Consider the following 17,510-nt stretch of genomic DNA (forward strand, 5'->3'; position numbering starts at 1 on the left):
AGCAGGGAAACAGCAGAACATGGAGAAGAGGACAGAGTCAAGGCCTCTGAAAGGGCGGGAGGACATTAAGATGCATACCCCCAATGTTGCAAAGGTGCAATCATGGATTGAACACTTGAGTAAAACCGTGCCACAGTGTAGTCGGTTGCCAAGACGATTATTAGGAAACCCTCCACTGTGTAGGGGCAGAACTATTTCAGAGTTCCCCAACACTTGCACAGTGCCACCAACATGTTGCTGCCCATGTCTGGAGCAGGCGTGGCCGTGAGCGCAAACTGCAGGCCTCTGCTTCCTCTGCCTTTGGTCCCCGAATTTTTCAGCTGCCACTAGGGATACAAGTGCCTTTGCAGCACTGTTAAGTGTCAAATCAGGCATGTCCTGCCATGAGGTGTAAAACTGTCCCCCTTTTCTCATGATCCCCAGGTTCTCTTCCCTTCTCTGCCTCCACCCACCCACTTCTCCCTCTGATTTACTTGACCCTGTCTACTCCGGCTGCCCAACTCACTGCATCCCCAAAAGGCCACCCATAAAAAAAAGAGGAGACTGTGAATAATTCCCCTTTGTCATGTTCATGGCGTCCATCCTTTGTTGCAGTTTTGTTTTAACTTTGTAAATGGCTGGTATATTCTGCACGTGCTGTTTATAAACACAAGTTAATAATGCATTAATGGAGACTGTCGGTCAACCCAACTTGATTATCGAAGGGAGCAATCAGTCATGAGAAGTGCCTGAGTTGTAAGTTGGAGGTGAGCAGGGGCTCAGAGGAAAGAAGTAGGCAGGAGGAGGAGTGGAAGCTGGAGAGAGGAGAGGAGGAGGAACTGACAGAGGAGCAAAATGGATGAGGTGATGGAGGAGCAGATAAGTGGTGAGGCGGTGGAGAAGACATCAGCTAGAGGTGAGGGGAAGAGAAACGACAAAGGATGGACAAAAGAGTAGTGAAGAAATGGCAAGAAGAGGTTTATAAAAAGGAGGAGCAGAGAAGAGGTCAATTGAGATAGAGACGAGGATCAAGGAGGCAGTGCACATTTGAAGAGAAGCTGAAAGAAAGAGGGGAAACAGTAAGTGGAGGAGCAGTCAAGAGAGAAGTAAAAAGATCAGACTAGAGCATGGTGGCATGATATTGGGGAAAAGAGGAGGAACAATCAGACAGAGGAGGAAAGGAGGGTTCTTGAACATACTCCTAACTTGGTGGAGGAAGCTGAGCTAACACAGTCTTTGACAAAACAAGAAGGGGTTAAGCACTACAACCCCTTGTCACAACGAGAATTTACCAAGGATAATAAAGAGTCAGATGACTAGCTGTGTCCTGGCGGCACAAAGCTCATCGGTGGTGCCAAAGGTATCCAGGATGAGAAGTAGACATCCTGACAAGAGAGACACTGCAGCCAAGAAAGAAGTGCAGATTGCGTAAAACCCCAGAGACCGTGAATGTGCTCTTTGTTTACTTCCAGGATGTCCGAAATAGGGGAGATGGAAAGAATGAAGACTATGTTTATGTTCTTAGCTCATACTCAAGCAAAGTATAGAGTGTGATCAAGTCCCTATGTTCCAGAGGGAAGTGAGGTATCCACAGCATGGAGAGCCAGAGAGCCAGAGAAAGAAGAGGGAGGCGGTTGAGGATAGAGACTGTGGATACGTGTATTGAAATAAACCATTGTGAAAATCCATATTTGGAAATCTGAACAGGACTCTGTTATTTGGGCGAATTCTGATTTTTTAGCTTTTATTCTTAAGGGTTGGTTGTCAGCTGTGGTGTTGTATATTTATCTTGATTGCCAAAGATAGAATTCAAAGTATAGTTATACATATCCACTTGCGACAGCACAAGGTGACCTTCAATATACAGTTGTGAGCACCAAAATAATGCTTTCCACACTTTACAAGACTTGATTAGGTTTGTTTTTTTAATTTTAAGTTTTTCACAGTTTTTCACAGGGTATGTAACGCCTCAATAGTATAGTCTCTCTACACGTGTTTCACCCTTTTTTATACCATCAAAAGGGATCATCAGGAGAAAGAAACACAAATATAATACGCATTAGGGAAAAACATCATACCCTTCCTAATGATTATTCATACAAACACAAACTCAATTTAACTCAAAATTAAAATTCTTCTTTCATTGTGAGATAGACAGAAAAGTGAAAAGGCGAGACACTCTGATTTCTCATCTCTAAATATAAAACACTGGCACTCACCAATAGTGTTTTTCTCAATTTTTCTTGCTTTATAAATAATTACAATTTTTCTTATTAGTATGAGGTTTCAAAAAGGATTCAGGTTCCAATATGTTTCTTTGACCTAATTATAAACACATAAACAAAACATTTGTGGTCTTTTTTTTGTAGCCTGGTTAAAGTTTAGGGGTCTAGAAAAGAGCTTTTGTTGAGGGAAAAAAACCTAAGTGGAGTTTGCTTACCTTGCCTCTTTTATATTTCTCAGAGTAGCAGTTGGATAGGAGAGATGCGTTTGTCCCTCTGCTGTCACATGTGGATATATATAACTACCCTAAAATACTTTGAAATAAACCATAAGCAACATCATTCAGATTAAGAGTGTTCTATCTAAACACAACAAATATGTTCCTGGAAGGAACTCTGATTTATCTGATTTGCGCCATTGACCGCAGTCAAACTTAATCCCCCAGTTTCCTGTTGTCGTAATAGGGATCCCTGATACTTCACATCTGTCTTTGTGGTTTCTGTTGATCACTTGGCTGTGGTACCAGTCAACCTGAAGTTCCAGGTCCTTCTTCCAGTCCTGGCGACGCCGTTGTGGTCTTGGGAAAATGAGTACAATATTGAGGATTCAGCTTGCCATATTTGATAAACAGAAAATGTGAAAGGTGGGAGGTTTTGAATGAATCTGAACCAGTGACTGGCATTGCTATGGGCATCCTTCCACGCCATCATTTTTTAAGCCGTCTGCATAATTGCAGAAGGAGACCAAGCACATCAGCCTTGATATTGTCATCAATGCGAGCAGTCCAATCTGACCTTCTAGATCATGTCCCCTCTGCATGGAAACGCAAGCAGCTCACCATATTGCCCCATCAATAGGGCAGCTTCCTTGAGAAACTGACACCAGGATTTACTGCACACTAAAGATGGCAGCATACAGAAATAACTTTACTTTATTTTTCTGTGATGTTCAATACCAACCAGATAACTGCTTCTCTACTGCTCATTGATCAAGGTATATCACAGATTGTCAATGCCTTTTCCTAAAACTAAGAATAGTTATTATGTACTGGATATAAGGACAGACAAATTAGCAACTCAAACCAACGTTTTAATGCATTGCAGATATTCACACAGTCTGCTTTTACCGTGTCCATGATTTAATATACAAGACATGGAAGGGAGGGCCAGAGAAAACCATCCCACAAAGCCAAGCATTAGTATTGAATGTTGTTTTAATATTCTTCCGACTTTAGACATGTATCGATTATACAGGGCTAAAACTGATTCTCATAGCTGTACAATTTCTTAACACATGGCAAGTAAATGAGGGAAAGGTATGGTGAGTGTATGTAGTACTTTATCTGGGGGAGTACTCGGGCTGAGTTCTAGTTTCCTATCCCATGTCACCTGACGTTCTCATGTAAGGCATGAAGTGGCGGAGAAAATTTCCAGTGTACTTTTTGTGGTTCCCAGATGTTGCAGTCTATGCATAATCATATGCAAAATAACATTCAGAGTGTTTGTGGACCTCTAAACTAAATTGAACAGGCATCTTGGGCACAGAGGATCCAAGTGTGAAATCTTGAAGAGGGTCTTCTGATATAACAAGCATTGGCAATGCCAACCGTTTTAACTTTGGGGTATGCATGAAATGGGCATTTGCCAGGCACTTCCATAATGGTACCAACTGCCTATTAATGCTACTAGCTGGAAAAATGGTGAGGACCTGGACATATAGCAGTGTGTAGTATCTAGTTATATCTAGTTGTGAGGTTTATGTTTCTAATGTTACGTTAACCTGGCTCCCCGCCTGCGGGAGTGTGTATGGAATGTTTGGGTTAGAAGGAGAGGAAGATTCCATCTGGCGGTTGATGGAAGGAGACGGAGCTGAAGGGTGGGCGTGTGAGTGAGCTGCAGTGTGGGGAGCCGGGCTATTCGCTATATGTAAATAGACTATTTATTTACTTACCGTTTCGTGCATACTTCAATTGGCGACGAAGGATGAGCCCGGCGTCAGCGAACCCAGAGTAGAGAGCGGATGCTCCGAGCGAACGCCAGTAGACATTTGCTTGTGCCACCCTGTGCGAGGATTGACTCAGCTGGAAGCTGAAACCGAAGAGGAGATTGGACATCTGTCAGGTGATTGTAGGCGGAGAAAGCTAAGATCACATTGAAGGCAACGTCCAGGATTGCTTTCTTCCGTACGCGCGCTAGAGCAAAGGACCCGCCTGAGTACCTCGCGGTCACGTGACGCAAGCTCAAGAAAGACCAGGAATCTTGCGGAGGATGAAGGAGAAGCATCTTCATCCTCGTCCCAGATAATTAAAAAAAAAAAAATATTCATTAAGGATGCAGTCCTGGGAATATTAATTACTATAGGGACTATATTACAGAATTTTGATACGGTGTTGAACACATTTTATGACTGTTCTAATTTAAGATCCTCACGTGGTCACTGAATGTACAACCTCCAGCAAGTTTTTTGCTGACTCCAGTTCAACCAGTTGTTGTTTGGTCGGAGCGGAAGGAATTCTGGCTGAATTATATTCAGGTTGTAGAACTGGAGGGACTCACATCTCACAAGAAGAAGTTGTTATTGTTACACACCCTTGGCCTAGAAGGTCAAAGGAAATTCAGAGAACTACCTGATTTACCAGGAGATGAAGCTGGGGATACTGATGAGCATGACAGAGCCATAAAACAATTGGACAAGTACTATGATCCGGAAACAAATGTGGCCATAAATAGGTACAAATTCTACACGAGGGTACAAAAGGAACATGACAGTATAGTAGAATATGTATCAGCATTATGGCTTTTATCACAAACTTGTCGATTTGGTAATGGTATCACCCTCGATGAGTTGATCAGATCATCATTCATTCGAAGGACAGTCTGGTACAAGACAGATTGTGGATGGTTGGTAATCCATCCCTACCTGAGACAATATCCATTGCAAAAAGTGGAGAACATGGTCAGTTGTGCTCCAGAGAGATAAAAAGCAAGAAAGAGGAGGCTGTACAAAGTATGCAGCGGCATATCGTTAAAGGAGTGTAAGAAACAGAAGAACAAGGCCAAGTCAATGCACTGCGGACTAAAGACAGGGGTGAAGTCACTGCCGGCAAAAACAATAAAGCAAAAAGTTTGAAATACAGAGGTGGTTCCTTTAGAGGAAGAAATTGGGTGAGAAATGAGCCTAGAATTCAAAATGATCAGAGATTTCAAAATGTCCAGTCTAAAGAAGTAGACAGGTGTTATAATTGTGGCAGAGTTGGTCATTATGCGTATGCAAAACAGTGCCCGGCAATTGGACAGAAATGTGGTAATTGTGGGGTAAAGAGCCATTTTGCAGTCACATGTAGAAGGAAGAAGAAGGTCTCTGCCATTATGGATGAAGAGGAAGAATCAGAAGAAGAAAGAGTGTTTCTGATACATGAGCCACCTGATGGGGAATTTAAATGCCCGAGCTGTGAAATGATTGTCGATAATTGGAAACTAAAGGTGAAGGTAGATAGTTGTTCACCATGGACGATAATTACTAAAAGAACCTGGCAGAGCTTGTTGACACGTGGTCTCCAGAGTAAGTTAAATGCATCGGACATAAGAAATCCTGGTGGGTTTGAAGGATCTAGAATCAAATGATTGGATGGTTTACATCCATCATTCAATTTAAGGACAGACGTGCCCAAGTGAAGGTTTATGTTGTAGAAAAAGGTGTGAATGTAGTAGGGTGGAGAGACCAAGCTGTATTGAGGATCAGATTGGATCCATGTGATGAAGAGCAAATTCTGGTTGTAAACAGTAGTCAAGTGCAAGGAAATGCAGATACAACAAAAGGAAGTGAGGTTCACATGAATTTAGGTTTACTGAAAAATTTTGCACACAGGATTTGCCTCAAGAAGGGAGCAATACCTGTTAAACACACAAAATCCAGACCAGTTCCTTTTGCTATCACAGACAAAGTTGAGCAAGAATTGACAAGGTTGGAATCTGAAGGAGTTATAGAAAAAATTGAATCATCGGAGTGGGTGAGCACCATAGTGGTTGCGTTGAAGAAAAACGGCAAACTCAGGATTTGTGTAGACTTCAGAGACGTCAACAAGAACATTATAACGGATACTTTTCCTCTTCCGATTATATCTGAGATGTTAAATCGTATTGGGAATGCTGACTTGTTTTCCACATTGGATCTTTCAAGTGCCTATCATCAAATTTCACTCACTGAAGATTGTAGGGATATTACGGCATTCATCACGCCGCATGGTTTATATAGATATAAACGCATGCCGTTTGGTTTAGCGTCTGCGGCGGCAGTGTTTCAAAGGATTATGATGCATGTCCTGAAGGGGTTAAGTGGAACGCTGGTATATCAGGATGATATTATTGTATTTGGAAAGGGATCTGAGGAGCATGATGTGAGGTTGAAAGAAGTGTTGAAGAGATTAGAGAATGTTGGGTTAAAAATTGAACAGAGCCAGTGTAAGTTTGGAGTGGAAGAGGTGGAATATTTAGGGCATACAGTAAATGGCAAAGGATACAAGCCTAAAAGAGATGCCATGAGGGCAATTTAGGAATCACCTAGTCCCAATAACAAAGATAAATTGAGACCATTTCGGGGGCTGTCTGAGTATTACAACAGATTTGTTAAAAACTTTGCAAGTGTAACAGAACCATTGAGAAGGTTGTTAAAGACGGATGCAAAGTTTGCATGGAATGATGAATGCAATGAGGCGGTTGATTGCATAAAGAGAGAAATTTGTAACTCTTTGGAATTGGGAGGATTTGAGTTTGGGAGGTTGACCAAGATCACGGTAGATGCCAGTGGGAGTGGATTAGGGGTGGTTTTATCACAAGTATATGATGGTGTAAATGAAAGGATTATCTGTCATGCATCACAAGCTATTTCAGAGACAGAGAGCAAATATTCGGTAATTGAAAAAGAGTTGTTGGCTTGGTCATGGGCGGTGAACAGGAAGTATCTGTGGGGAAGCAAGTTTGTCATTGAGACAGATCACAAGCCTCTGATTGAAGTTCTCACGGTGAAGGGTATGTGCAAAGCTTCGCCGAGGTTAGCAAGATTAAGATTAAGTCTTAAGCTTCAATATTATAATTTTTCAGTGAAATATGTGCCGGGAAAAAGGAATATTGTTGCTGATTTCTTGTCACGGTTACCATTGAGGAATAGTGAAACAATGGCGGATGTTGATGAAAAAATGGTGGCTGTTGATTTTGAGGTTACGTCCAAAGATACGTGGATTGAAGAGTTCGGTAGAGATGGAGAGTTACAAGAAATCAAGAAATACACTGAATCAGGGTGGCCTGAGAAGAAAGTGGATAGTGAAGGATGTTTGAGGTTTTGGGAAGTAAAGGATGAATTGTCTATGAAGGATGGATTTTTTGTGAGGGGAGATAAATTGATTCCTCCATGGAAGTTGTGTGGTGAGCTTATTGAAAAGGCACACCAAGGCCATCCTGGCATCGCAGGCACAAAAAGTAATGTGAGGTCGAAACACTGGTGGCCAGGTATGATCTTATGATTGAGAGGTTCATTAGGAATTTCTGGCCATGCCAGAACAGTGACAAGAGCTGCAGGTGTGTCAAGTCAGAGCCAATCAATATTTTTAAGGGTGAAGCACCGTGGGAGATGGTAGGAATTGATATTGTTGGGCCATATTTGAGGCTGATTGGTGAAAAAAAGTTCCTAATAGTTTTGGTTGATTACTATTCAGGGTGGCTTGAAGTCAAAGCATTGAGTAAGATTGATACTGATGAAGTTATTAATTTTATTATGGAGGTTTGCAGGCGGGAAGGATTTCCAAAAACTATCATTAGTGACAATGGAGTGCAATTCAGAAGTGGAGAAATTAGAGAATTTGCCAAAAGATCGGGAATTAAATGGAGATTTTCAGCGTTGTATCATCCACAAACTAATGGGTTAGTGGAAAGGTGTAACCGTGTGATTGTGGAGACCGTGGAATTAGCTTTGAGAAACAATTTGTCTGTGGATGAGGCTCTTAAGAAGAGGATATGGAGTATTAGGATGTCTGTCAAGAGAGGTATGGATGTCTCTCCGTTTGAATTGATGAGGAGGAGAGCCCCTAACACATTACTTAATACGTAATGGGTCAATCAGAGGGGAAGTTTAGGTAAAAAAAAAAAGGTTTTGACAAATATCCGGAAGAGTCTAGGTTGAGAATTTCACCAGGAGATTTTGTGAGAATAAAGTTTGGGCGTGATGTGAGAAAGGGTGATTCAAAGTACAGAAATCCACTTAAGGTGATTCAAGTGTTCAAGAGAGTGATCAGAGTTAGTGGGGGATCGGTGTGGAATTTGGATAGGGTCAATAAGTGGATGTGGAAAGGTAAGCATGAGAAAGATAGACAATTTGGATATCAGAGAAGAGCGATTGAATTATTAGGAGATCATATTCAGGAGGAGAATGAGAATGTGAATGCTAATATGTTGAGACATGTCGGGGAAGTGAACATGGATCAAGGTATTGATGGAAATGATGTTGCAGAACATAGGATTTTGCGTAGTTCACGAGTGAAGAGGCTGCCGATTTAGAGATTACATCATGGAGAGTTAAGGAATGATATAATGTGCAGGTTGATTTATTTCACTTGCTGTTTTCAAACTGTTCTCAAGCTAGGTTATGTAATGTTTTTTTATTATTTCTTCTGCTATTCAATATAAAAAATGGGGGATGATGTAGTATCTAGTTGTATCTAGTTGTGAGGTTTATGTTTCTAATGTTATGTTAACCTGGCTCCCCGCCTGCGGGAGTATGTATGGAATGTTTGGGTTAGAAGGAGAGGAAGATTCCATCTGGCGGTTGGAGGAAGGAGACGGAGCTGAAGGGTGGGCGTGTGAGTGAGCCGCAGTGCGGGGTGCCGGGCTATTCGCTATATGTAAATAAAGACTATTTATTTACTTACCGTTTCGTGCATACTTCACAGTGCCTGGAACATGCCTATCTAATGCCTATACACAAGCGAAAACTGTTGGCTTTGGCAATGCCTATTTTTAACAGGACTTCAGTAAAGGACACACATACTGCTGATAATTCGAGTGGCTTAAGGCACACTTAGGTAAGACATTTTTATCACATCAGTAGCAAGTTTACAGCTCCAACTGAACCATTACATCTCAGGGAAGACTCCTTTGAAATAACACTGGCAGGCCCTTTAAGCACAGTTTGATCCTACTGCTTGGTGTAAGGCTAGGTCAAAGAGGTCTCAGACGGATTTGATTTGGGCGAGAAGGGCCAGGAAGTGTGTATGTATGGCTATTGGGATTACCATGGCCCTGGCCAGAAGATGGGTGGGCAAATAACTAAGCAGCACCTACAAGCTTTGTGTCACTCCTCAGATCCCATATCCTTACTAGCTGTGCTCCAATGCAATAGTTTCGACTAGAACAGTTAAAACTAAAAAAATACTCTCTCAACAATTCCTAACACCTGCTTAAGCCATCGTGCAACTAACCTCATCTTCCTCAAATGCCATGCTTACCCCATCTTCCAACACCACTCGAATAGGTGACTATTGTGCATTGCAGTAGAAAAGAAAAAGAAGACCCAACAACGTTGTGTAATGTAATTACCCCCTGAATCTGGCAAAACAAAATGGCTGTGAAAATGAACCATCCTAGTGCAGTACATATCAGCCAATAACACTGCGGAAACTCGAAGTGACCAATACTACAAACTTCAAAGCAGTATTTACAGTCACACAGGACCTACCCTCCGGTGTGATGTTATGCGGGACGTGCCGGGAGCGGCAGGCCCTGGCGTGTGACACAAGAAATGAGACACACACACAGGCTTGAGGTCTCGGAGCGCCAGTGTCCTTGCGGGCTTTCTGACTACCTCTTATTCCTTTTGTCACGTGGTCTCTTACGGCCATGTCCACTGGTGTCATGTGACTATCACATCCTTCCCCAACTTTGATAACAGACAAGCATTTTCAAAACCATAACTGTGGCCTCATGTTGTGTGTCCAGAGGCATTACTTTTAACTTTTAACTTTAGAGTCTTACTGCTTCTGATTCTGATTCTCACCGGCCTGCGTCTTCCGTTAGATGCCATTCAGGATGAATCCACGCAGCCGCGTGGAAAGGTACAGGTCCTCGGTGGAGCAAGTATCGTCCCCCGTCTTCTCTCCTCAGGGTGGCAGACCCGGTGGGGTTTGTCTGAGTTTCCTCTGCTTCTGGACTTTCTCCAGGTGGTGTTCCTGGTGGCTCTCTTTAGTCTTCTGCTGGGGCACTTGCTCCGTTGTCACTTGGCTTGCTCTCGTGGGACTTCTTCTTCTTGAGTCTCTTGCCATGTGGTGCTTGGTATCCGCCTGAAATGGGACACATTCTGTGTGACTGTCTCTGAGCCCAGGGATGCGGTTACTAGTCAATGGTCTCGATGGATGATGATCCAGGGTAGGGATTCATAGGGGGGGTGCCATATTCCTGGGAGAGGCTCGGTTCTTGATCAGTGCTGTATCCCCCACTTGTAGGTGGATTGGTGTTAAGGTAGAAGGGGAGCCCTAGCTGCACGGGCACCCCGAATATGAGGGCCCTGGGGCTCACTAGCGTGGCTAAGTGAGGAGTCTGTTAGTACGACCGGAGGAACCGGTACAATTCTGGTAGCCAGGGTCGCCATCTGTCCTTGGCAATCCGCACGCATTTGTTGATGGATGCCATTGATCTCTTGGTGTCTCCATTGGCCTGGGGCCAGTATGGTGCGACGTGGTGGTATCGGACCCTTATGTTGTCGATGAATCGCTGGAATTCTTTACTTCTGAACGGTGGGCTTTTATCGCTCTTGAGCGAGGAGGCAATGCCATGGACGGCAAGCATTTTCTCCAGTGCAGTTGTCACAGAGGCTGCATCGGTGGACTTGACTGATTCGACTTCTGGGTATCGTGTGTATTCGTCCACCGCTACTAAGAGGTATACCTCGTTGGCGATGGTACAGAAGTCCACACTCACAGGGTCCCATCTGTGTTCACTTCTGGGCAGACAGGCCATGGGCTCTGGTGCTCCTGGCTGACGGGTGGCTTGGCATGATGAGCAGGTCTCCACAAGGGAAATTACTTTTTGCTGTATTTATGGCATCCATACTTGTGACTTGAGGAATGCCTGTGTCTTCACAATCCCTTGGTGCCCTTCATGTGCAAGTTGGAGCGCCCAGTCTTGCAGGCTGGAGGGCACTACAATGTGGTGTCCTTTGAGGATCAGTCCTTCTGGTGAGACAGACAGTTCATGTCTGATCCCGAATAGTGCTTGCATCAGTTCTTGTGCTTCTGGCGTTCGATGGGCGACTGCCGTGAGGAAAGTTTTCCATTTGCTGTTAGTACGGCCTCTTTGGCGATTTGAAGGCACGTGCCTTTGTTTGTTCCTGATACTATCTCATCTAGTCTCATCACTTTTGGCCTGGTGCACGCGATGATGTAGCATACATGCTCATCTGTCTGTTTGGCCGCCTTACATTCTGTCATTGTGACAGGTCTTGGGTGGCGTGATAGGAAATCTGCAGGGTTGTCGACTCCTGCTCGGTACTGTACTTCCATATCTAATTGTTGCAGTTGGAGCATCCAGCGCTCTATCCCGGCAGGGGTGTGTGGTGCCGACCCCTTGAATATCGGGACATGGGGCTTGTGGTCTTTTAGTACTTTCACGAGGTGACCCACAATGTATACATGAAGGTTTCGGCTTCCCCATATGATGGCAAGAGCCTCCTTCTCTATGTGAGCATAATTCCTCTCTGTTGGGGTGAGTGCACGGCTAGCAAATGCGATGAGCACCCCTGTTCCCTCTCAATCAGTTTGTGTTAGTACTGCTCCTAAGCCAACCGGACTTGCGTTGACCAGCAGCTCCGTCTTTTGCAATGTGCCAAAGAAGGCCATGGTGGCGTCGCAGGACAGGGAGTCTTTTATTTTCTGGAATGCTGCTTCCTGTATTTCGTTCCACTCCCTCTTTGACTTCGTCTTGGTGAGTTCTCGAACTGGGGTGGCGATGGTGGCAAGGTCAGGAATGAATCGCCCACAGTATGTCGCCATGCCTAAGAAGCTGCCGTCCTCCATTGCGTTTGTGGAGGCTCTGGCATTTCTTATGTCGGCGACTTTGCAAGGATCTGGAGACACTGTTAGACTACATATATGGAATAAGGCACAATAACCATATACTAAATGACACGCCAGTCGTGAGGTTCGAATTCCAAACAAGTCTGGTTTATTCAGAAAGCATCTCAGTCGGCTGACTGGGTCTCAACGCCTCAGGACGTGTGATCCCAGACACCGTGAGATGAGAGAGAGCGAGCAGCAGCAAAGCAGTCATATATATACATAATACATCATCCCATACAATATAATTCGGCCCGCCCTTATACATGACAAACAAGCTAGGGTTCAGTAATTGACAGTTATGCATGTAACTTCAGTCAGTCTAAACATTTATTATTTCTAGCAGAGGCTGCAGAGACAGTTTTCTGTTATGGGGAGCACAGGGCACTGGCGCAGGGAAGGATATCCTGTTCCTAGCGGGAAGACATTCCAACCAGCGTTATCTGTTCACTGCGGCTCATGAGCTAAGGGTCAGACAGTTCTGAGGCAGAGAAAATACTGTCCTCCTTGAAGGAGCACTGTTAGTTGGATATAATTCACATTTAACTGCCTTCTACAACAGCGCTTGCAAGACAAACCAGCACCTGGGCTACTGATTAGGCACGGTTCTTGCACAGCTTCAAGGCCTTAATGAGAGGAAAACAATGTATTTTTGTACGGCTCTACATTCCTGTCTACGTTAGCATTTCAGAGTTCAAGCTGTGGCCTCGCACCATGTGTGGATCTGAAGCATAGAATATACTTGCAAAGCGAGCGTTACAAAAAAACAAAATGGCCGGCATACAAAATGGACTCCCTATGGCCACTTTCAGGTTCCATGGTTTGCAATGTTTGTCACATTATGCGATTTGCTTTTGGCCAACATACTACTCATACATTTTGGCTATGTGATTTCATTTACAGTATAACAACACTCTGTTAGGCAGAATCCTGTGTAGTGCCCTTAGGGACCACTACACACAGGTGTCAATACAAGTTTTACCTTTGGTACAAACCTGTACTACTAAGTTATACTGGTAGCAGAGCAGCCAGGCTTATCTCAAGAGTATATGAGCAGTAGCAGAGATTACACAAAGGGATCACAATTACTGTGACTCAAGCAAACACTGACTCAAGGTTTCAGGTAAAAAATATAAGTACATTTATTTTTAAACCATCATTTATAAACACAACACCTCTATTAAACTTTAAACAAAACCACACGTTAAATATACTACAACTAACCAATTCACTTTGTACAGTAAGTCCCAAGGTAAGCACCCTGTGTTTGAATGAACCAGGGTTATGAACAAAACACGATACTGCGGATACGGTTGCGATCACTTTTTGACAGTTCGGTCTACTATATAAACGCGTATCCGTGACATGAAATGCTACTGGGGCAAAAACACACTTAGCACCTGAGATACCCAGAGGGAGTTGGAGGCAAAAATCACAGGCAATATTTAGGTTAGGCAGACAGTATCGAGAAACACTCAGAAACAGGAGTTCAAAAGTCAAAGGGTCGGAGCCAGGTTTAGATGACACCGGAGGCCTGTGCCGAAGATCACACCGTTAGACAGTTCACGATTCCGGATAGCCCAAGAGTACTTGAATATTATCAATGTTCGGAAGCAAAAGTTAAAAGAAGGAGGGAAGACAAGGACGAGCCTTGAAGATGAAGAAATGGGGTTCAACCAGTTTCCTCTAGTGGAACACAGTACCGTATTTCCACGATGCAGCTGGAGCCCTGGCACTTGTTCCGGTTGGTTTCCCGCAGACGCACGATTCCTGGAGCTTCGTTGTGAAGGAGGACGTCTGAATGGGGTCTGCACCACACAGGGATGAAGCCGGCAGCAGCGATAACAAACAGGTTTGCTCCTTAAAAACAGGAGAGGCTCAGCAGGTGGCTATCCAGACCACTACAGCTGTGTGCAGCGATTTCGACCACAGCGGAGATCTCTGGGTGAAGAAGATGAGCTGGTTATCCTCACCAGGCTCAAAGGAAGAAGACTCCGGACTGGATCTTCTCTTAGTCGTCGAAGGGTAGATAGCTCAGGACTGCAGCAGGGCTTCACCGGGACGGGGTAGTTGCAGCAGCCGTCGTTCTCTCCGCTTCTCTTTGGTTCCTTGTAGTTCCAGAGGCGACTCTGACTTCTATCCCAAGAGACCTGCCTTTTATGCGCAAAACACCCATTTACACAGCCTGGCTGTCAATCACGCAGCGGGGGGTTGTCCAGCCGAGACAACCACCTCAGCCAATCATGGCAAAGTGCGACTTGGGTTTCCTAGGATACCCTGTGCAGGGGATGACTACACCCCTCCCTCACATTCAGCCCACCTAGACACCCAGGCACCTTGAGGGGGGCTTCTCTGCATAAGCACGCCAAAAAGACGGTGAACAAAGAAGGCGAACCTAGTTTGCGTGCAAAGTAAAACACAAGAAGGACTTTAACAAAAAGAAATGGCGAATTAACCCAACTGGAGCCAAAAGAAAGACGATTTGGTCAAGCGGGTTTATGTTCGAGGCTAATATAATAGCCAAGAACAGTACCACGTTTATCTAATATAATCGCGGTAGAAAAGTTAGAGTAGATACCACTGCCACCAGCCAAGTCTAAATATTAAAAGAGCAAAACAATGCTCAGGGAGGTAGAGACAGAAAAGGGGTACAGATTAGCTCTTTCCAGTACTCCATGTAAGATTGAGTGTACTGGGTCTGTGGTAGAAATTACTATGTAAAGTAAATGGCAACTTTACCTTTCTCTGGGGGACAGTAGTCAGCCCCAGCGAAATGGAGTCAGGGGGGAAGTCTTAAAGACAACCCTGGGTTACTACACTAAAGGTGCGGTGTAACCCATACAAGAACAGGGGCACTTGGAGTGGTGTGCTCCAGTCACCAAGATCACATATTGGGTAACAACACATAGGCCAAAACACATGTAAGAGTGGAAAAAAAGATGTACACTCTTACCCGGTGGAAAAAATAAACTCCAGAAATCCAGCAAAGCTGCTGGGAGACTCACTAGGTGAGGGACATTAGCCCTAGAAGGAGAATTCTCCCTAACACACTCCTTTTCCATTCAATACATATCGGAAAAAGCTTAGTGTTGATTTCCCGAATCCGCACTTCTCTTCATGGAGGGTTAGCCTGGATTCTTCCAGTCACTGGAGTGTTGCTGCTAGCCGTTTGTTGTGCTCCTCCTCCCTCGTTCTGTAGACTAATATGTCGTAACATCGGTGACTTCTGGAAGGTGTTGAAGCACCTTCCTGATTTCATGTTGGATCACTTCCGCCACAGAGGAGATTCCAAAATTGAGCCAGCTGTGTCTTCTCAACCCTAGGTGTGACAAGAAGGTTGTGATGTATCTCGACTCTTTCGCTAGGCGGATCTGGTAGTACCCTGATCTTAGGTCTAGTTTGCTGAACACAGTGCCTCCTGTGAGGTCCACGATTAGCTTGTCCACCGTTGGGGCAATGTGCCTTTCCCGCCCTATGTCAACGTTGGGCAGGCGCATGTCAATGCAGATTCGTACGGCTTGTGGTTGCTTGGACTTGGCTGTTACAACCATAGGGGATACCCATGGTGTAGGGCCTGTGATCTTTTCAATTATCCTGAGGTCTTCCAACTTGTTGAGTTCGGCCTCTACTGCCGCTCTCATTTGCAACAGGACCAGTCGGTGTCGGACAGCTCTTGGTTCCATTGTGGGGTCGATGTGGTGTTCGCACCATTCTCCCTTTTAGGCATCCAATCCCTTAGAACAGCTTCTTGTGTTTAGTCAACATGTGGTTGATTTCTCTGGAGTGGATCGTGAAGGTGAATAGGATTAGGTGTCGTTTTTCGGCAGTAAGGCAGCTGAGTAGCATCTCGATCCCAGCGCCTACCACATAGATGCATGTTTTGCTGCTTCTTTCACCGTAGGTGAGGTTGGCCTTGAAGTACCCTATGACTGGTAGGGGTTTCTTACACCCATAGGCAAATGGCTATGTGGGTTTGCGCCGTAGGGTTGGTCTGGGGTGCAGCTTGTCAAATTTGGTGGTTGGCATTACATTTACAGTGGCTCCGGTGTCAATCATCATTTTTACTGGGAAGTCTCTGACTGTTACCATGCAGGTGTTATGTTATTTGGCGTTATGTGGTTGTTTGCTGTTGGCTGGCTTGACTGCTGAGATCATATGTGCTTTTTCTGTTCTCGACCTTTGGTAGCAGTTTGTGCGGCTTGGGGAGGGCTCTCTGCTCAGTTGGTCATCATCATCACTGCTGCTGTCACCGTTGTCTCCTTCAACTGATCGGACTCGCCCTCTGGGCCTGTGTCGTGGGTCCTAGTAGACTGTTTTCGTGGATGGTGGTGTTAGTCCAGAAACGACCCTAACCATGTATAGTATGTGTATTATGTTGGCCGGAAACCAATCGCATCATGTGACCAACATCGCAAACACAGAATCGTCAGTATAACCAGTATAACCACATGGCGTCCATTTTGTGTCACATCCGCCATTTGCTTTTTTCCTTTCTGTCAAATGCTTTGCAAAATGTATTTTATTCTGAAAGCTCATACACGGTGCGAGGCCATAGCCTGCATGTTGAAAGATCAACCCAGACAGGAATGCCAAACAGTACAGAAATACATTGTTTTCCTCCCTCACAAAGTGCTTGGATGCAAGCAGAAACTGCATTTAATCAGTTGCCCAGGTGCCGGCCTGTCTCACTAAAACTGTAGCAATAGGCAGTTAAAGCATGCATTATACTCCTCTAGTGGTCCTCCTTTTCGGATCTGCCTCAGAACAGGCTGACCCCTAGTTCACGAATCGGGAAACGGGAAGATAACATGCTATTGAATGTGTCTCTCTCGCAAACACGATATCGTTGCTGAACAAGTGCTTTATGTTCTCCATAACAAAGAACTGTCTCTGCAACTGTTGCTAAAATAAGTATAATTAGATTGAATAAGAAACTTATCATAATGTGTCATATTTGTCATGATTGTCAATCACTGAACCCTAGCTCGAGACGATACATTATGGGCAGTTTGATTTGCCTTCAGAGATTGTATGTTTGTATAGATGTTGCTGCTTGAGCGATGCTCGCTCTCTTGCGTCTCACGAGGTCTGGGTGACACATGTTGCGAGACGTTAGACCCAATCGGCCGACTGAGCATACTTTGCAATAAACCATAATACTTGGAAAATCGAACCTCGTGTCTGTCGTATCACTAGTATATGGTGATTGGGC

The sequence above is a fragment of the Ambystoma mexicanum genome, chromosome 10 (genome assembly GCF_040938575.1).
Source record: "Ambystoma mexicanum isolate Mex_15411 chromosome 10, UKY_AmexF1_1, whole genome shotgun sequence".
NCBI classification, from domain to species: domain Eukaryota; kingdom Metazoa; phylum Chordata; class Amphibia; order Caudata; family Ambystomatidae; genus Ambystoma; species Ambystoma mexicanum.